We start from the raw sequence: 21,600 nt of genomic DNA, 5'->3' as shown, positions 1-21,600 counted from the left end.
GTCACTGGCAGCTGGGAGGAAGGGAAGTGGGAAGGAGGAATATGAACGAAAAGAAGGGAGAGGGAAGTACACGCAACCTTTCAAAGAGGTGTGCATTTTAGCTAGAAGGGATTTGTTAGAAGAAAATTGTTCAGACTCCTTCCACGTGCATTTCCAAGGGGCAGTATATTTGAGAGCTTTGCCTGTCAGTGTTGATACCAGCAGATATCTTAAACTGATGACAAATGTTGGGGGCATTCAGCTTCTTTGAGCTATTTTCATAGAGAGAGTCCCAGGAGCCTTACTTTCATGGGAACATCAGAAGAGAGTCACCCTAAGTCTCCCCAGCATTGTACTTCACTGCTGTAAGTAATATCAGGAGCCTAAGAGCATGTGTGAGGCAGGGGCACCCTCAGAGACTCTGGAGGTGTAAAGCAGCACTGGATGGGTAGCTCAAAGCAATTAAGTGGTGGGTTTTGAGATGGGTTTGTGTATTTCCCTGTAGGGTAAGGCTGTTGTTGATAAGTGAAAATTAAACGTCTTTTGCTAGTCCCCTCAGGGTGACAATACCTGTCAGATGTATCCATCTTGCACTCAAATCTCTCTCACTTCCTCCCACTCTTTAAAGTAATAGTTATCTTCAACACCTCTGGGCTTGTATACTGTCACTGAGCTGGAACACACCTTAAACTGCCATCTACTGCAGGAGGAGAGAGAAGGGGAGACAAAAGAAAGAAAAGTAGGAACAAGAAGCCCACATAAAGTTTGTTGGTAAAACTCTTCTTGCTGGGGAAACTATTCTTCCATGTCACCATTCCTACTCCTGAAAAGCTTTTCCTGCTATGTATCTGCACCTCATTTAAACATGTTGCACAGACTGAACTCAATATTCAGGTTAGGCTTTCAGCGCTGTGTAGAGTAGGAGCCGTCAGATGTCTTAGAGACTCTTCTATTTTGGCAACCTAGCGTGATGTTTGCATTCTTACACAAAATTCACAACAATGTTCATGTGCATTTCTGCAGTACTCCCACCTAGTCAGTCATTCCCAAATGTTTTTGCATCCAGTTCCTCCTCAAGAGCTGTAACTTGCATTCCTTTCTATTTAGTAGCACCTACCTTCCTAGATCTCAGTCTGCCCAAGGTCATTCTGTGATAGAGATCTTCCCTCCAGCCCCTTGCTTCGTGTCTCCCTACACTGAATGACTGTGCTGTATTATGGTCAGAACATAAGCAAAAGCACCAAATAGCAGTACTGACAGGAAAGACTCTACAGCCTCCTCTGTCCTTACATTTTGACCAAATAGAAGGTTTTGCAACCCCTTTTTTTAACTTCTTCCTACACCATGCTTTTCCAGTTTGCTAATGAGAATCTGTGATGTACTGGAAAAGCCTTTACAAGCTGAAATGCAGGACACCAGTGCCTTTCCTCTATCTGCAAAGCCTCAAACCTGTTGCAGCAGGAAATTAAATGTTTGCCACAATTTGTCTTTGACAAATCTATGCCATTTCCAACACTTTTTATTTTTCCTTACTGGGGCATGCAGGTTATCCTGCTGACTGGTTGTTGCCATTTTCTTCTAGCAACTGAACTGTCAGGTCTGTAATCCCTGAGATCATCTTGTCTCTACACCTTTCAAAGAGATGCAATGCTTACCTTTCATCCATCTTCTGATACCTCTCTTATTTTTCACCAGACCTTTAAAAAAAGTGATTAATGACAAATATAATTAGACAGGATTTTAAGTGGTGTAGGATAAAGTAGACTGGCCCCCATAAATGTGAAAATATTCTAATACATTCTAAGCCAACCTAGTCAAAATGTCTTCTATTACATTTGGTCTCAGTTCATGCAAACTTGCATTTTCCTTGTCTTCAACTGAGGTTCATAGCACTAAGGATCACCCCTAAACTAGTTAGAGAAACAAGGATAAAGAAGAGAGGGTTTCTGGCTTAAAAAGTATTTTATTTTTTCACTCTTTCAAGGAAGCCCTGGAGAACTGTCCCTACCAAACTTTACAAATTAAAGCAGAGAACTCTGGTGCTTCCCTACTCCCTCATCTGCCATGGTGTGGGTTCACCATCCTCCATGGAACTGCAGGGCAGAATGATGTGCCCTTCATTACTGACAGTTTGTCACTGCCGTGTGAAGAGAGGCACACTTTGCACTCCCGAAGTTTCCTGAAAGGATGCTGAACAAATAATAAGTTATGGTACCCAAAAAGGGGAGGTCAAAGCCTTCTCCATGGCTTCTCCAAAACTGAATCTCCAAAAAGAGGCAGAAAATGCCCTTTCCTTACTGATGTGAGATTCATTCACAGGTAATTAGTTGAGGTCACTGTAATTATTCCTGGTAAGGATGCTCTGAGGACAAAGTTCCAGCACAAATTTTGTTACAGCATTTAGGGAAAGCAAGAAATGGAGGCTTTTGCTTACAGCAAACAACTGCCCTTGACTGCATTTCCTTGTGTAAAGATGTGCCTGAAGTACAGGCACAGCACAGAAAAAAAATCTATAAATGAGGAATTTATACAATCAGGGGTCAGTGTGGTTTCTTGATATAAAGCTAAGAATAATCAGAGCTGCAGTCAAGGTGCCTGGAGATATAGGTGGCAGTAATTAGCTTCATGCTGGGTTTAAAAGATAATGTATTAGATGTAATCATCAACAGCTCATGAGACAACAGAGGACAGGTTCAGATAACTGGTACATAGAGGGAGAAGGTACACTGAGTCAGCACTGTGTGAGACAGTTTTCCTTTTGCCTGGTTCTTATCAGTGAAATGTGATGGTCACAGCTGTATGTGCATTTGAAGAAAAATAATGTTTTACCTCTTGTATGTGGAATGTAGTTTTTCATGTTGGAAGTACCAAAAATAACCAGTGCAATGTTTAAGTTTCAAGCCTGACATTGTTCCCTCTCCCTACTGAAAGCCTCTTTTAATAAAAAGCCAGGTTTCCCACTTCTCCCCTGTGTGAGGGGAGGTGCCTCACTGGTAATAAGGCTGCAGGTAAGTGCTTCTGAGCAGTGGGCATATCCACGTTCCCTCTTCACCCACCCTTCTGCTCTGCTCCCCAGACACAAGAATGCATGACACAATAGTGCCAGAGATGTTCACAGTCACTCCAGGATGGTGGAGGGCCTCCTGTCTTCCAGCCCTGCTCCTGGGAAAGCTCTTCCTGAGGCACGACAGAATGAGGAAAAAGGCAGCCTGGTTCCAGCCAGGGATAGAAATTATTCTGGCAAGGTGTTCATGAACCAGAAGGTGAAAACCTGTTGGTGTCAGCAGGAAAAAGAGACTAAAGAAGCAGATGGTGTCAGTTAAACAAGCTGGGATTGCAAGGCTGCTTCTTTTCTGAATGACTATCAAGTACTCTGATTGTGGCTTTTGGAGTAGTTAGGGCAGTCGTTTATTCGGGTTCACGTTATTTTGCTCTTCTTACAGATGGCTTTGTAACATTCATTTCTCAGTAGGATGAGAGACTGATGCCTGAAGAGAAGCTGGGTGAATTATGTACACTTGAGAAGGCTCCTCACACACGTGGAATGAACACAAGGTGCACCTTTTCTTTGCTAGGTAAAGGGAAGATTTCTGTTTCTGGCAAGAAACCAAGCAGAAAGTTTTTTGCTTGTGCAGAAAAGGTCATTTTATTTATGGTACATGAAGTTAAGAGAGAGTGGTTTCAGAGGCAACTGCTACTGGGTATGAATCCATAGCAAACATCAGCTCTATGTCATGTGTAGAGTTGACCATGTGTCCCAGAATGAGAATCCCAAGAGCTGGCTGGCTAGACAGGGGCTGTCTTCATGAACCACTGACTTTCAGGCTGAACAGGGTAACTGCTATGGTGAATTAGAGACTTCTTTCCCAGAAGTAAACTATGAGCTTAAAGAAATGCAACTCAATTAATGGGCAGACTAAGTTCCTGGGGAAATAGGAATTATCTTCATTTTTCCCTGACATGCTTGTTACCATTGGAGATGCAGTAAAGACGAAGCTGAAGGTCACTGAAAAGAAAGAAAGACTGAATCTGAAGTACTTTATCACTGAAACTGCATGCTTTTCCCCCTTACCAGTTTTTAAAACCTAAATATCCATTATATTTCGTTAGTTCTTAGCTTATCTGTTCTGTTCTATTTTATTATTAGCAAGTGTGCTTATAGGGGTATAATTGCATGGCAGAATGAGAGCAGAATGACATTGTTTCCTTGCCCAAGAGCTTCAGAAGACTTCCAGCTGCTCTGGAATCATACAGTAGGGTTGCTAAGTGCACCAAGTCATAGGCAGAGTTGAAAAGCTCTGTTATCCATCACAGACTCATTTTTCAAACTGTGTTTTCTTCAGTTGTAAGGATATGATGTGTGCAATTTTGTATAATACAAAATGTGTGAACAAATGACATTTTGTCTGTTTCTATTGTTGTTTTGGGACAACACTTTCCTTTTTCAGCTAAGTGTTCCCAAATTATTCCAATAGCTTCCTAAATTACCCTTATACAATTACCAGCAAAAATATTTTTATAGAAAACAAGGAAGAACACAATATTGAAAAATAAAATACAAAGCATGTGGGAAAAGTAACAGGGAAAAATAGTAATGATATTTTTATCTATACCATGCAAATTTTATGATATATGCTATATATACCCTATTTTATCAGTGCCTCTGGGAAAACTGCCAATATACTAGCCTAACGAATTAATGGAAGAAAGCAAACTCTACTCCTCAAATGTCATTGTGATAGTGAATTTCCCATTTAATGAAACACATAGAAGATGGGATATCTCAAACAGTGAGATTTAAACAGAGTAACTGATAAATCAAGGGCCTGATTCATCACTGCATTGCCCTCGCTACATGCTGGAGCAGCTCTGTCAGCCTTGGACTTCCACAAACATAAAAGCCAGAGATAGATGTTGGTGAGTCAAGTGTGAAAGACTGATGCAATCAATACTTTTTTGTTAGTGGCTTTTTCCCTGTTCATTTAGTGTCTTTTAAGATTGTTTTTTCTGCCTCAGGAAAATATTCATTTGGTACTTGATTCTTTCCAGAACATGTGTGGCTTCCATAAGAATATGTTACAATAAAAGCAAAGCAGGGAGCCATGTATTAAATGCAGCAACCATGTATTAAGTAGGTGCACAGCAATCAAGTCACCCTGCCTGGTAATGGGTATGAAGATTAAGGAGAAGAAGTAAAATTAATGCCTGATCCAAACCTCACTGGAACCGGTGAGTCAGGGACAGTTCCACGCACAGAGGGACTCAATTCTTCTGCTGAGTTTGGGTGCTGGTGCCTCACAAGCAGCACAACCATGTTTGCATGCGGGGCCTCATCTCTGCACCCTCTGCTGTGCACCAAGCAAAGGCTCTGGAGAAAAATGCTGCCAATCAACACAGGAAGGTGCTGGGTAATTTTAGTCTAAGAAAATTGCCATTTAAAATTTGTGGCCAGCTTCAAATGAAAAGGACAGCCACAGTTTCAGAAAGAAAGTAGCCAACATAGTGTGTGGGGAAAAGATGCCCTGCAAGATTCACTGCATTCTGGTAGACCTTGGTAGAAATTTCTTTGAAACTTCCTGGGATACCTGAGATCCCCTCCCTGAGCAGACAGACATGCCACCGAAGAGCTCCTGGAGACATGGACCTTCTGCAGCCTTGCGGGAGGCCTGGAAGGTTGCCCGAGGAGATGCCAGTGGCACTGGGGGCACATTTAGGGGTACCACTTTGCCTAAGCTATGCTGGGGAGCCAGGCCTCCCGTATAGCACGTGGATACCTCAGATTTCAGACACACTGCCTCACCTCAGGAGGTTCCCATCACTTTCACTTGAGCACTGAGTAGTTTGGAGCCCTAATTCAGGTAGCTGGGATATGACAAACTGCAGATCTCCATACTTGGGAGATCAAGAACCTCACTTGTAATATGACTGGATTAACTTAAAAGACAGTTTTTTAGGCAAATAATCTAGTAAAGACAATCTCATTAAACTGTGCAGTTTCCCAGCTCTGAATTAAGGCATTGCTTTCAGATGAATCTAAATGGAAAACAGAGGAAGGTTTATTTTAATTTTCTAGTTCTGTGGAGGCATGTAATTCAGCCAGCATATACAGTATCAAGTATACTGCTAACTAAACATTTAAGAGAACCCTATTGCACGGTTAGAAAATCTCCAAGGAGTTGTCTTGATAAATGCCATAGGCAAGTGGAAATGTACTGTGGAATTCTTGCCATGGAGGAGGTTTTGAACAGATGAGAGGAACACCTAGCACAGAGCGCAGAGAAATAATTGATCCCTCCGTGAAATGGGAAGATAGATTCAATAGCATCTTACAGGCCTTCTGTAACTTGATTAATTCCCACCTGAGCCCTCAATATACCATGGTATTCTTCACATGCCTTCGATTTCTTTGTCCTATGGCTTCTACACAAACTGCCACGTTCACCTTTCCTTCCATCAGTGGAGTTTCTCTCCTTTTAAAGTGCCAGTCAGTAATTTCTATAGATAACTGAAAGAAACATAGATTAGATCATGCTATCAAGTAATTAAAGCTGTTATTAAAAAAAAAAAAAAAAAGCAGAATGGAAAATTAAATTATATGCTCTGGTTGGTTACTAATGTTTTATTTATGTTCACGAACAAGTGTGATGGAGCATACATTCAAAATACCTTGTAAATTAAGATACGTAGGATAAAAATCCATGAAAAATCCCAGCCACTGACATTCCCTCACAGTTATTGTGCTGCAGCCCCTGTCTTTCTGCTGTTGAGACCTGCACAGAGTGTGAACTGCCTCTGGCTCCGATGTTAATCTCACTTGCACTAATCTAAATCCAAAATAGCTACTCTGAAGTCAGTTTAAAATGCTGTCGTTGAGAACAGGATTAAAGCTTTAGGGCCATTTTTTAAAGGGAATTAGGTACCCAGTCTCTCAAAATTCAATTGTAATCGGATTAAAATTTGGCTCTAGGGAGTTTATTACCCAGTCTCTCAAAATTCATTTGTAATCAGATTAAAATTTGGCTCTAGGGACTTGATCCTACTGCCGATTACTTCTTACGGTGACCTCAGGGGTGTTCAGTGGGAACTGAGTGCCTGGGTGTTTTAAAGGTATAGCCCTCGCTATCTCAATAAAAGCTCAGTTTTTCTTGATACAATTTTTAGTGTGCTAATGCCAGTGTTTACAAAATGGGTCTAGTCTCTCACCTGGCATCAGAAACACAATGTTGACTTTTGGCTGAGCTGTCTGAATTTTGAAGTCCACGTCAGTCCACATAGCTGTGCTTCCCTTCTTTCTGATAGCGGGCATGTACTCACATGTGGCTTCTTTGAATATTCCTTTCCTTATTTCAAGGATATCCTTGGATTTTAGCATTTTTCTTTAGCTGATATTTGAATAAACACGTATTTCCATCACTTCTCTTTTTTTTTTTTTTCTGTCTAATGAAACTTGTTGACTATGCAGTAGAAATGTTCAGTTAGTAGAGGCAGAGAAATTATTCACTGCAAATGAATTATCAGATAAGGTCAGCTTTCTCATCAATCCTTCAGTACAGAACTTACGTCTGAAAAAAATCTTTCATTATTTCCAAATATTCTTAATGGTTTAGATTTGTTTATTTCAGTTACTGGTATTTTTGGAATTCTTTCATTAAACCACAAATTACTTATTATTTTCACTGCACAGTGGTCACCCAGCATTATTTCTTCTCTCTAATTAGATGATTGTATTTATTTAAAGCAGGAATTAAATGAATGCAGATGGGGATGCATACAAATTAGCATACATCAGCAAAACTTTCATGATAAAGTTCAGGTTGGGCCCAAAGACATTGTAAATAAACCCTTTCATATTAAGTCATTATTTTTAGGTTTGTGCAGAATATTTGAAGCATCTCAAGTGCTTCTTTGCACACAGGGATGTTGGTACATGGTCCGTGTGTTTTGTATAATTCGTGTCTTCACAGCTGATGGAAGTGTCTGACTGTGCCTGTTAAGAGGTCTGCGGTGACTGGCCCAGGGGATGAAAGTGATGGGGTGCAGCAGTGGCCTCATCTGACATTGGGAACTATGGGTCAGACCCCTCTGGTGAATGGCGCTGCAGTGCTAACTGGTGTGACTGTGGTGGTGGATGTCACACAGACATCTTCCATCTGATGTGACAAAAAACTACTCTGCTTTCTCCCTGCCTCACCAATGTAGAAAGTCACCCAGACATACATGTCCACTCATAAAATACAGGTGGGTCACGCAAAACTCTTGCTTTCTCTAACTGTTTTATTGGCAGGTGAGTGGTGCTGTGTATTTGGCAAAAGCTAACTGTAGCCCTCCATTAAAAGCTGGAGAAGTTAGTTATTTCCCTTGTGTAACCCAATTTGTGTGCAGCGTGTCCCTTTGGCTCTACTACAGGCAGTTGATTTCCTTTAGAAATAGTCACCTCCATGCTATTGGGATTTTTCTATATTTTTAATGATGAAAGTTTGGATAAGAGCCTTTTTTAGTATTACTTATAGAATAAATTAAAAAAAAATGAGAAAGAAGAGGACGAACAAGGCAAAGCTTCTGAGTAATGAAAACTACTTCAGTTAGTCTGAATTCACAAAGGTTTAAAGGAATCCAGCTGTTGTGGGCAAAAACAATATTTTCAAGTGAGGGAATTCCAATCTGTTTAATTTATTGCCAATTAACATAAACCTCCAATCACTGATTTCAGTACTGAGAAAATAAGTAAGCAAATAAATGAAAGCTTATGGAAAACATCTTGTCTTCCATCAGACATTCCTTAGGCTCTACCGGTTACTCTGACTTAATAATTAACACTGGCTACAACAGGAGTTCGCAAGACTAGAGCATATACAGGCAACTCATTGGGAATGTGGCTGTGAAATCCCACCCTCATCAACTACACATGCTCATATGGACATCATATAGGAAAACTAGCTACTCACGTGCCTAGTTATGTTGAAAACTAAAGTCAGTGTGACCCGTGGGCAGAAATCAGGAGGAACAGAGTAGAGAGAACCTGTGAAATGCAGCGCCTTGAGGAAGCAGGCCTGAAAACAACTTGTGAAAAGAAACAGGGACTCTGTAGCCTAAATTAATCTAGAAGACAGTGCTGGCGGGCAGAACACCAAAGAACTGCTCCAGAATCTAACAGGAAGACCTGAAAATGTAGGATACGAAACCAGACAGTGTTAAGATGATAGGAACATGTCCCACTTGTAATACAAATTGTAACATATACCTTGAATAGAATGCAGTTCTGAGGAATGGTAGAAGTAAAGAAAAATGCCATGAGGGAGTACAGTAGTAACGTAAGAAAAGTGACTGCAAATTCTGTAGAAAAAATATGGGAAAAAAAGTGGTGTAAGTCTAGTTTAGAGAAGGACAGCTGAAGTATTTTTAAGAGGATTGTGCTACAGGTCTCTGGTGGGTACTTAGAAATGAACAGAGATTTCTGTACTGTTAGAAATGCTGTCAGATATTTTAGTAGTAACAGGATGAGTACAACTTCAGCTCGGTCTTAGACTGTGTATGACTTGTAGACGTACACTGCCCCCAGACAGAAGTAATATTATTGTTATGCTAACCTGTAATGTTGTTCTTGATTACATTATGTCTGATCAGTCTCTGCGGGCAGATTACAAAATTCTCCAAGTATCTTTCTAAATGAATTACCATTATTTCAGAAAGGCAAATTCTGATGAATTAAAAGAAGTAATTGGTGAAGTGGATTAGATTTGCATCGGACTGCTGGTTAGCCCAGAGATCTGAATATAAGAGAAGCATAGAATTTCTTCAATCAAAAGACAAAATCTATTTGGACCTTGCCCTGAAGTGATGGGAAGAAACCTCTAAAGAAGGGCTTCCTAAGGAGAGCTACAACGTATGAGGAAAAGGAGAGGGGAAGAAAAACAGCCTCCAGATAATCATAGCTAAGAAACACTTCTTAAAAAATGCTTTGATAAAAGCTTTATCTTATATTACATTCTTCACTAGTTTTTTAATGTCTTTGTTGCCAGCCTGCATGGATTAGATTAATTAAGAAAGAAAGAACAGTAGAACAAAGGGAGGCCATTTATGAGAATCATTCTCGAGAGACCTCTTCAGTCATATTTTCCTCTTGCCACACTGTGTATCAGGAAGTAAGCATGAAGAAATGACATGAATAAATGAATTTGAGCTGTTGGAGCAGGTCTAGAGGAGGGCCATGAAGATGATCAGAGGGCTGGAGAACCTCCCTTTGGGGACAGGCTGAGAGAGCTGGGGCTCTTGAGCCTGGAGAAGAGAAGGCTCCAATGAGACCTTATAGCGGCCTTCCAGTACCTGAAGGGGGCCTACAGGAAAGCTGAGGAGGGACTTTTTATAAGGGCATGTAGCGACAGGATGAGGGAAATGGCTTTAAACTGGAAGAGGGTAGATTTAGACTTGATATTAGGAAGAAATTATTTCCTGTGAAGGTGGTGAGACACTGGAACAGGTTGCCTAGTGAGGTTGTGGATGACCCCTCCCTGGAGGCATTCAAGGCCAGGTTGGATGGGGCTGTGAGTAATCTGGTCTAGTGGGAGGTGTCCCTGCCTATAGCAGGGGGGTTGGAATTGGATGATCTTAAAGGTCTTTTCCAACCCAAATCATTCTATGATTCTATGACACCAGCACTCACTGCAGGAACCCTGTAAAGTGGATGTGACATTTTCCCAAGCCAAAATATAGCTGCCGGTGTAAGCCTTTTCATTTCTCCCTGGACTCATCCTGTAGTATGAAAGACTCTAGCATACGGGAGATGGAAGTAAGGAATATTTGTCCCACTCTCGCATGGACGAAGAATGGTGAAGCTGATGGTGGAAAGAGTTTCACACTCTTACATGTTTTCTGATAGTTATGGGGATCTTCACAGAAACAGATTTGCAAGGAGAATCCCAGATGTGTGAGACGAACTTGGGCAGACCCAAAATGTCCAAGTCCTGAATATATCTGCCCAGAGATCTGCTGGACTGAGATCACTGCACTCCCCGGTGCCAGGCCAGGCACTTTTGCACCATCTATGTAGCTCATGCTGCTCAGATCCTCCGTGGTCACCAGCTCTGTCTGAGGGAAAGGCGAAACCTATAGACGTAGAAGTTGAAAAATTCTTATTAGGACTTAAAGGCTGCTTTGTGTTTTGAGCAATTGGATTGTATGGGAAGCCTGGAGGGGCAGATGCTCTCTGCTATTTTGTATTTGCCCAACACTTAGTTGCAAGGATGAACAGCTCCTGTTTGGAACATCTGGGAAAAAACGCAATGTAAATGAGACTATTAACTCTCCTTCAAACAAATGCATCATCCCTTTAGTGGTTATTGGAGGCTGAAGTGTACTTCAAATGAAAAAACAAAAACCACTCCCAAAAAGCAAGAAACTGATTTAGCTTTAATAAAGCTCCAGGGTAATTTGCTTCATCTGCCTAACAGAAATCTCTTGGCTATATTGTTGTTTCTTATCTTATTATGTGCTTTCCCCACTAATTATTATTATTCTTTCTTAGGTTGTACTTTAATTATAAAACATCAATTACAATTTCTGCATGTTTATTGGTTGGAATAGCTACCCCATCCAACAATTATCTGGAGTGCTACACTGAATCCAAGCTCAAACCTCTGTCTTTTGAAAAGAGAAAAATAATGTGAAAATGTACCAATCCCCCTGACTGACCACAAGAGATAATTTCTTCATACAAACTTTAATAATAAACTATGAAAATTGACTTCTGAATATCAGTGAAGGTGTTTTCCAAAGCAATTCTCCTGCTTTGTTAATTTTTTTGATGGTTATTTTTATTGAAAGAATGAGGAACTATTAAAAAAAAAAGGATAATTGCATAGCTTTCAGTATGAGAAAAAGATGAGATGGAAGATTTTTATTGCAAAGATTTGGATATATTCAATTTGGCTGTTTCACGTCTTCCTCAAATGCAGCGTATGGGACCCAAACACTGCCTCTGGGCTAAATTGCCCAGGAAATGTCCAGATCCATATTGTAGGGATGAATAGCCAAAAGAGCTTTGGGGCAAGCTTGTGTTCTTAAACAGGAGTCTGGCTTCATTACATAAAGCCATAGGGATATAGTGCTGCTCACTTCAGAGGAGCTTTTTTGCATTTGCATTAACAAAGAATATCATTCTTGTTGGCCAATTTGTGCAGTGCTTGGGATGAATGTTGCACCTTAGCACTGCTGGCTGGAATGGGACCCCTCTTGCAGGAAAGCATTATTCAGCATTAGTAAAGGTGGCAGGAGCTATTCCTGAACTGAATGCAGAGGGTTGTAGCCCTCCACACAAACCCCACACATTTCCTTCCCCAACTGAGCCCAGATTTTCTGCCATGGCAGTGTTGAGTGCATTCAGTTCTAATGAAAATAGTAGCACTGCTTTTGTACAGTGTGAGTGGCATTAGAAATCTGTCCAGGGCAGGAAAATAAGACACACCCTGCCAAAGCTGTCCCGGCCTGCAGATGGGTGTGGAGGTACCTTTGGTGGATTTTCCTGCACCAGCTGCTGGATGTGCCTTCCTGTTTCCTGTTCTTTCACCCTTGCAATGCATTTGCATACATGCTTTGCATGCATCCTTTCCTCTGCAGAGCGCTTGTGCCTCTGCCTTCAGTGAGAACTTGCTCTCATGTTTTTCCTGCAGTTCCTGCCTTCCTACATAGAAAGGCACTGTCCTGCCCAGCCCCTCTTGCTTCTCTCCTTGAGATATTGCTGTCTCACCTGTGAAGCTCCAGGTTTGCAACCAGTCATGCTGGAGAGAGCCAGAGCAACACAGTGAGCTAAGCTGTGCAGCCACTATGCTCTACCCTAATGAAGCCTTTGATGCCATGCCATGATCCTGTCAGTCCTCCTTTCTCTTCCCCAGCTAGAGTCCTTAACATCTCATGACTCGGAACAGAGCCTGTGGAGCCTCTTTTATGAGGCTCCCTGTCTATCCCTGCAGCCAGGAGCCCAGCCAGGACTGCTGGCTCCTCCTGTTGGGGCTGGCTCCTCAGCTGAGATCTTAAACCACCACCTGCACTTCCGCTTCCTGCCTTGGGATTTGCCTTCGGCACTTTCTACACAAGCCCCTAAGCTCTGCTGGCCTGCCAAGAGCTAGGTGCCAAAGAGAAAGGGGAAGAAATATGAGATCCACTGGATGATGGGGGAGAACAATGAATCAAGTGGAGGTTTTGGGGAAGGAAATGAGGTTGGATTGAGAGGTGCAACTTGTAGCAGGGATATCATTTTCACACCATACTGCTCAACTCTTCCAGCTCAAGCTGAGACTTCCACCTCATCTTGTTAGTCTTTGGCAGCTGAAAACAGACAAACCACTTGTAAGGTTTGTTCCACAAGACATTTGGAGCAGCTACTTCAACCAAATATAAACTTTAATACATGAAGTGATGTGAAAATATAAGTATACAGCAAACTCAGTTAAGTTGGGGCCACAGAGACATGGCAAGAGCAGTGCCTGTGAGAGAGGCTGCATGGATATTGTCTTTAAGAGTGCAGGGACTTGGGTGCTGCAAAGCCAATGGTGAGATTGCTATGACAGATGAATTGCTCAGCAAATGGCTGTGTATGGATGTATGGATGGTGACACCTCACCATGCAGTTAGATGCTGAGTATTTGTGGAGAGGAGCCATCTTTTTTACTCTGTGTTTGCACATCTCCCAGCAGTAAAATCTTGGGCTTTTTTTTTTTTTTTTTTTTTTTTTTTTTGTGAGTGGCAAAGTGCTGCTGTGCAGCAAATGAGTAACAAAAAGCACAGCATGAGGATCTGGTTGTAAGCTTTCCTATTAACTGCATGAATGCATTTTGATGGCAACTCTGCATTGTGGATTGTACCATTGCTTCTCCGCTGTCTTTATCATGGGTGCAATTGTTGCTTTTCAGTGGTCCACTGTAGATGTGACATTGTGATGGAAGCACAAGGTTCTGTTTGCCACCAGCTGCAATGCGAGCCCACCTGTGCCATCCTAGGGCCTGGCATACTGTTGCTGCCTTAGCTGTACCTCGATGAATGGGGCCACAACAAATGTTTCCATGATGTGAAGGTCATAAACACCAAACTATATGGAACACACAGCTGGAATCTGGTACTGCTATTGCTGTGCCTGTCTCAAGTGACAGACGTGAGAATTCTCTGTGCCTTGGCAAGCAACTGGCAGTCTCATGATTGTTTGCAACACGCTATTGATGATGAATAGATGAGCATGGGTGCAAACATGCTTCTGAGTTTGTGACTGGACTGCACCCTTTGCAAACATGTTTCTTCCTGAACTAGGACACAGCAGTGACTGCAGCATCGCTCTTTTGTTCCTGTCTATCACATTCACCGACTCAGTGTTTATGGGTCATTGGAACAGCCGGGAAGTTACTGTGCTCACTGGGCTTAGAGTGCTCCAATGTGCATGTTGTTTGCTGTTACAAGTCACCCCATGACTTTGTCCAGAGACAGTGGTGATTCTTAAGAGCACTCTATCAACATTTCTATCCTTGACATTTCTTTCCCTTTCTACCACTTGTGCTGTTTCTCTTTGTTTCAGTCAAACCTAATTTAATCTGTTTGCCCTCATCTACACAGACACCTCAGCAGCCGCAGATCTCAGAGTCTGAGCGTGATTGTGCTTTGCTTTCTATTCTTGGGAATAGTATGATTGGTATCCAAATCCTTTCCTCCCCTGCAGTATGACTTGTCTGACATCAGCTACTCTTTCAAACCACAGTCATAGAAATCATTGAGTCGTAAAAAATAGAATGGTAAGGGCCTCCAGACATCCCTAGAATATTCCTTCTTCCTTGAATAACTGTTGAAAACAGGCTTGCATCTCCTTGCCTGCAGAGGCCTCATTATCAATAAACTCTACGACCTTGCTCATAAATGTGTCTACCTCTTATTTAGCTCATGTTTCCCACTGTCTTCTTTGCTTGTGTGCCACTATCTTTTTGGGATTTGCTGTCCTCGTGGTATTTCCTCACCTAGGTTCTTCAAATGAAGCATGGCCAGCAGTCTGGAAAAACGGCAGGGCACGATGCGCCCAACCCAGAGAATCTGACATCAGTCTTCCTGATACTGCTCTACAAACATGATTGCAAAACTAAGATCGAGTTTTCACTTTTTATGGGGGAGAAAACAATTAAGAATATGAAAGCAAGTAAGAAACGCTAGAGGGTCAAGAGCAAAGGTCCTCTTACCCAGCACTCTGTTTATGATGGTGGCAGTGGGAGGTTTTAGTTTGAAATTTCATATGACATTGACTGCTTTCAGTAGTCCATTTCCCTAACCATCCATCAGTAGTCAGTCTCTATGATTAGAGTGTAAAAGAGTACTGGCTGCAAGGATATCCATTTCTCACAGGCAAAACACTGGGATCTGGACTTTATCTATTTTATAGCAAATCAGAAGTACTCATTTGTGACTACTTCCAATTTAAGGACAAGAGTAACTTCCAACTAATCATACCTCCACTGGGAATACAGCTTGCACGTGAGACACTTCATTCTCATTCTGGAATGGATCCAACGCTGTCTTGAAACTACTTAGGGCTTGTCCATTTCTGTATGTCTGCTCTGCTCCTGTAGTATTTATTAGCCTTTCTCTTACTTCCCTCCTAGCTTTACAATGGGCAGTAGATGCTGACCTGCTCTTTCGTCACACAGGCTTGCCTTGCAGGTTGGTCTTTCCCAGCCCAGTGTAGGAAACAGTCTTCCCCTTTCAGCTAACTAAGACAGGTTCTTGATGCTTTTGTCTTCTTCTGTGGGTAATATGAATTACTCTTTTCTGCCCTTTCCTCCAGGGAGGACCTTTCTCCAGGGTAATCAATACTATATTCTTGTCTGTAATGTTTTCCAGATTAGACCAGCTTCAGTTATATCAGAGTTTTAAGGGCTGGATGAAGACAATGAATTCATTTCACATAGGCTGTACTTAAGGAGACTCCGGAGAAACAGTTTGCAGGTGTTAATTACTTTTGCTAGATTTAGATAAGTATTGAACTGATTTTCTCTAGTAAACACCATTAGCCAGAATATTGGGTCACATCAAAATTGGCAACCTAAAAGCCAGGAATCCATGGTTCAAAAAAACATCACAATGTTACCAAATAACAGAAAACCCAGACTGTCTGATGAGAATTCCTGCACCTTGGGTGGAAGTCTTGTACAAACCACCGAGGCTTTTCTGTTTTTCAGTTTTTCTTAAGCTGCAGCTGCATCCAGCTCTGTACTGACAAACAACATGACCTACTCCCCCAGGCCTGTCCCTTCTCAAGCCTCACCCTCTCCACTGCTTCGGGATCCAATAGAAGGCTACAGCCATAGGGCTGGATTCAGTTTCACACAGTCATAACAAAACTGTGGAAAACATTTTATAACAGCTTTCAATTTTCAAGGATTAGAATCAAGCTTCTTTCATACTGCAACAAAAACCATGGCTGAAGATAGAAATGTAAATTTACATTTGAGGAGTGCATTCGCAGTGCAAGGTCTTGCCTGTATAGAACAGAAGAGGTGTGCATCTTGAGGATTTTTTTTTTAATCATTTTTCTGTGGAACATTTTAGCATTGGAGCGTATGATGGTGCATTTTTAGGCACTGTGGAAACCTCAATTCAATAAACCTGTGAGAGAATGACCATAGAAGGAGAAAACAAAACAAAACAAATCAAACCCAGAGGTGGTACTTCCTGAAGTAGAAATACCTCTTCTGAAAGAGTTTCTACACAAAAACCAGAAAGCTCATAAACAGAAGCTCTGTTACATCCTTTAAGTGCATAAAGTTTACATAAAGGTGAACAGCTTCAGAAAAGCTTCCCGCAGTTAGCCTTTAAGGTGTGTAGTAGTACAGCATGAAGGCAAAGAAGAACTGGTACATTTTTTTTAACCGCAAAGTATCAGCTCCAGGAAGGTATCACCTGATACTCTCCTAAGCTTCTATTTCTAAAGGAGGAAAAAAGTTCAGCCCACTTTTTCAGCCTATTTTCATTGGTGAAAAGAAAACTTAGCACTTACTCCAAAATCAAAATACTCAAAGTCTGGTTTTTGGCTGTGTGAAGACACAAGTACAACAAGGATACAAGGCAACAAGGATATGCTAAGGAAATCTTTTTGTCAAAATTGAGCGCACATTCTCTCTCTTCTGTATGCATTCACTACAATACACCTCAGGCAACAAAACCACGAGTTAATCTTTAAGTCTTTTTCTTAAACACCAGTCATTAGTTTCATTTTATGTAAACCTATTCACCAGAGAGCTTTCCAAGACCAATATAATCAGTCACCTGGGTATAACATTTCAAAATTAAAGCACACCTGCATTTGCTGATTTCATCTGGAGAAAGTTAACTACTTACTAACACTCCACCTACCTCCATTTTGAGCATATTTATTCCCTTCCTCATTTTCTTGTGCTGTTCTTCCAAGTTTCAGGGTATTGCATTCTTATTTTGGTCCTTTGAGAAAGACAGGTTGGTCGCTATTTAAGTTATAATAAAAACTAAGAATCCTCAAAACATCATAGGCCCAGAGAGTTTTTAATGCCTATCTGGAGGAACTAACTGGGAGGTTGAAGTGGGGAATTTGCAGACCAACCATTGACTGTCCATCATAGGGAAGCAGCTAAGAGTACGCAGAGAATGCAACAGGAGCTTAGTGGCTCCTCCAAAAGCCCTGGTTGCACACTCATGTGCCTATATATAGCTATAGATATATATGTATAGGTACGTGTGGATATGTATGTCACTGATCTATGTATAGAGGGAGAGAGGGAGATTTTTAAGCAGAGAGGGGAAGGGGAGCATCACCCCTCCAAAAGATCTGTGACCTCCAAAAGTCCCACAAAAAACAACCTTCTGGGGCTTGTAGCCCTGACTCTGGGCTCTTCAAGCCTAAGGAGATCAAAAACTCCCAAATATTAGATTTCTATTAAAAGAAGTAATGATCAGATTAATGACTATATAAGGGATACGGTATTTCTTCTTAATAGCAGTGGTGTGGCAATTCTAATTACTTCTGTAGATGTTACAGCATTTACTATTTTTGAAGAGAACAATTAGTTTAATTACGCGTGGTTTCCAAAGTGGCTGAGCGCTTGTCTGGCTCTAAATGTGCACAGAGGTTAAAGTGCCTCCGCTGTTCCCTCTGAGTGGGAACACTGGGGCCAGTGCAGCTCATCAGTGATCTCATCGGCTGCTCCACCCCAAAAAAACTGGCTGCAGAGCCTGAAAGCTGCTCGCTGCTTCCAAGCTGTCTGCATAGAACATGGAAAGGGAACACTGTGTGGGAGCGGGTGAGATCAGTCCAGGGGCAGACTGTCTCACTGGGGTGGTGATGATGGATTTAAGTGCTCTCAGGAACATGGCAGAAGAGCAATGCCATGTGAGGATGGCAGGGACACTCTTGGGCACAAACAGAGGGAGAAAATAAATTAAAATTATGCAGTTTTCATGGGGAGAGACACTTGTTCCTGGGAACAGGTAGAGACTGGTCGATGTGCCTTATGTTTTTGTAAGGCAGCAGTAGCCCTGCTAAAGTTGAAGAAGGGAAGGAGGTAGGGTGAGGTTAGAGGCCACTCTATGGTTACATTCCCTAAACAGAGAGATGTAATTGTCTGAGCTGGTAGAAAGAGGTATAGCTTATGGGGATGTGGAGCTAGATGGTGTCTCCAGGAACAACGCTGGTCTGCTATGTGAGCACAAAGCAAGCTTTCTCACAAGCTTCAGAGATGAAACGAGGAAGAGTATTTCTCTCTTGCTCCCTCATGCTTTCATGTTTTACAGCCGTTGCCCATACCTTTGCAGCCTGCAGATCTTAATCCAGGATTTTAATTCCCATCCTTCATGGCAGTATATTGTTTTGTTTCTTTCTTTTGTTTGAGTTTGGGTTTTTTTTTTTGGTTTGTTTCTTCTGCCAGATTTGTGAAAAATGTGGAAAATGTGACACGATAATGAAATTGTGTAATTAGCCCTAAAGACTGCAATCACCTCCGACTCCAGTTTATAAATCACTTACGCCCCACTGTCTCACGCTGAGGGAGAAAGGAGTTTGTGCATTGACCTTATGTGCTGCTTCTGCAGCTGCTCAGCCTCATTGATCTCTCTGAAGGCTGCCAGGGTCTTGCTGGAAAAATCCAGCTACTGTAGACACAGGCAAAGAGGATGAAGCACAGCTATAAAGACCTCACATCACCTGTTCAGTATGAATGAGTGTTGTTTGAGGATGCCTGCAGACTTTCCCACAAAGCTTCATTAAAAGATTAATTTGCAGGAGGGTATCTAATCAGAAGATCTCAAGAAGAAGCTGGGTGTGGATATTCATTCATAACAGTGGCAACCACAATAATGAAATAATGAAACACGACATGCAGTATGCCACAATGCCTGTTCACAGGTGCACTGCTAGACATGAGCACAGAGGGTGTGTTGCAGCCACCCAGCACTCTGCTGTGCCAAGCTGTCGCTTCACTGCATGTCACCCCAAGGAGAGCAGTCTGGAGAAATAACCCAGTGTTTCCACACTGGTATGCTCATAGGTCCTGTGGGTGTGTTTCCACCTGACACTGCTTGAAGTAACAAAGTTCTGATTCGTATCAGCAGCATGATGGGAGTCCTGTGCTGTGCACATCCCTCCCCTGTTCTGCACTGAGGCACCAGAGCTGGGAGCAGAGTCTTGTACTTGCTTTGCTGCTCATTGCTCCTGTTAGCAAACCGCTGCAGGAGAAACCCATTATGAGCCTTTTTATAACAAGGCTGCATTCCTGCCTTCTGGATCGTTAATACTTCAGTGAAGATCACTTGTAATATTTCTCACTTCTGTAACACGTTCTGTCTGGGGAATCTCAGAACATTTTACAAACATTAATTAATTAGACTTGCAGCTTCAGTATTTACTAGCTGATCGTTCACATGGTTTTCATTGTTTATGACTGCTCTAGATGCTCCATCTCCAGCATCCAGAACAACCTATGTCAGGATGCATGCAGGTGGTGGATGTGCTATTAAAATGCCTGTGCTGCCCAAATGCTATGTCTGCACTGCGCCATCAGATTATGCACTTTATATACACAGGCTCGCCCTAGAACTGAGACATTTAGGCAATCAATCAAGGTACTATTTGTATTGTAACTGCTTAAAAAGCAAGAACTGAGTGAGTTGATGGTTAAATTCAAATGGCACTTGTGTTGGACAGAAAGAGTATTTGATATTTGGAATTTACAAATCTTTTTTTTCCTGTGGACTTGTGTTGCTTAAATTCAAACTATTTTTTTGCATCAGTTGACTTGCTCATGCTGAGAATTTTTAATGGTTTTCAGCAAAGAATGGAATTTGAAAAGATAATATTCACTGCTGTCTGTTAGCTATATTTCTCTATAGACATCTTGTTTTTTTTCAGACAGAACCATTACTCTTGTTTGTATTTGCAGACCCTCTCTTTACATACTTCTTATATAGACAATGTGATTTCAATGACACAACTACCAAGAACAGCCTGCTTTCCTGTATCTTTCAGTATCATCCTTTATTAGTCTTCACGCTCCAAATTCAACACCAAATTCTCAGGGAACATATGAAGACTGCCAGAAATTACTTCTATTGTACTTTATTACATTTGATTCTTGACAGCACAAAGGGATACCTTAAAGGCCATTCCTGATCCTAGTTTTTATTTTCTTCCCAATTCCTGCTGTGCTTTTCTTTTTGTGCTGAATCAATACAATGCCAGACAATCTGAAAAAATAGAATCTATGGAATGACAAATAAATCTGCCATAAATAATCTGAGACTTGGCTATAAAAACACCCCACATTACCAGCATCTGATGCAGGGGGAGAAAAACACTGTTGCCAAAACCATTTCCTGCTGTTTCTATTTACCTTAACTTGCCTTTATCTAGACTTTGCTCATTGTCTCATTCCAGACAATTTCTACGTGTGAAAAAAAATGGTAATTTGTCTGTCCCCCACTGTTTCCCAGGAAAATATCAAGTCTCCTCCCCTCTTCGGTCTCACTCAAGACCCACTGCTTTTAAACAGCAAGTACTGCTGAAATTGATTTGCTTTAAATGAGAAAATCTTGCTATTGAAGAAACTGACAGGCCACAGAAGGGCCACAAAGTTGAACTGCATTGAAATTCTGATTACTTTACCTTTTTTACATCCTTAGCTATGGTTGGGGCAGCAGCAAGAGAGTCAGTCCTCTTACCCATGCTCAGCAATACAATATCCCACAACAGCAGTAGGGTAATAGAAGTGCTGTGATGAATTGATGGGTTCATTAGTCTACAATCAATGGATAAGACTTCATAATAGAATAGACCTCACAGGAGCCAAATACCAGCGCTTTAATTGCAGCAGGTGCTCAGTGCCAGGGCTTGTATTAAAAAGAAAAATTAAATGTTTCCCTGGAACAAAAAAAAATCCCTAGAATCAAGTAGACCACAAGAACAAAGACCAAGTTGTCAAGAGAGAAAAGAAAGAAAAGGGAACACACTGCCATGCTCATTTCCAGCTTTGCAATCTGGAGCTGTATGCCTGAAAGCTGAGTTTCTGTTGTCTGTTATTCTGCCTTAATTGTGATTATAGAGAGAATTATTTTTGCTTTTTGGACAAATTTGTT

This window comes from Numida meleagris, chromosome 3 (assembly GCF_002078875.1).
Source record: "Numida meleagris isolate 19003 breed g44 Domestic line chromosome 3, NumMel1.0, whole genome shotgun sequence".
In the NCBI taxonomy this organism is placed as follows: Eukaryota; Metazoa; Chordata; class Aves; order Galliformes; family Numididae; genus Numida; species Numida meleagris.
This window is presented reverse-complemented; position numbering follows the sequence as displayed.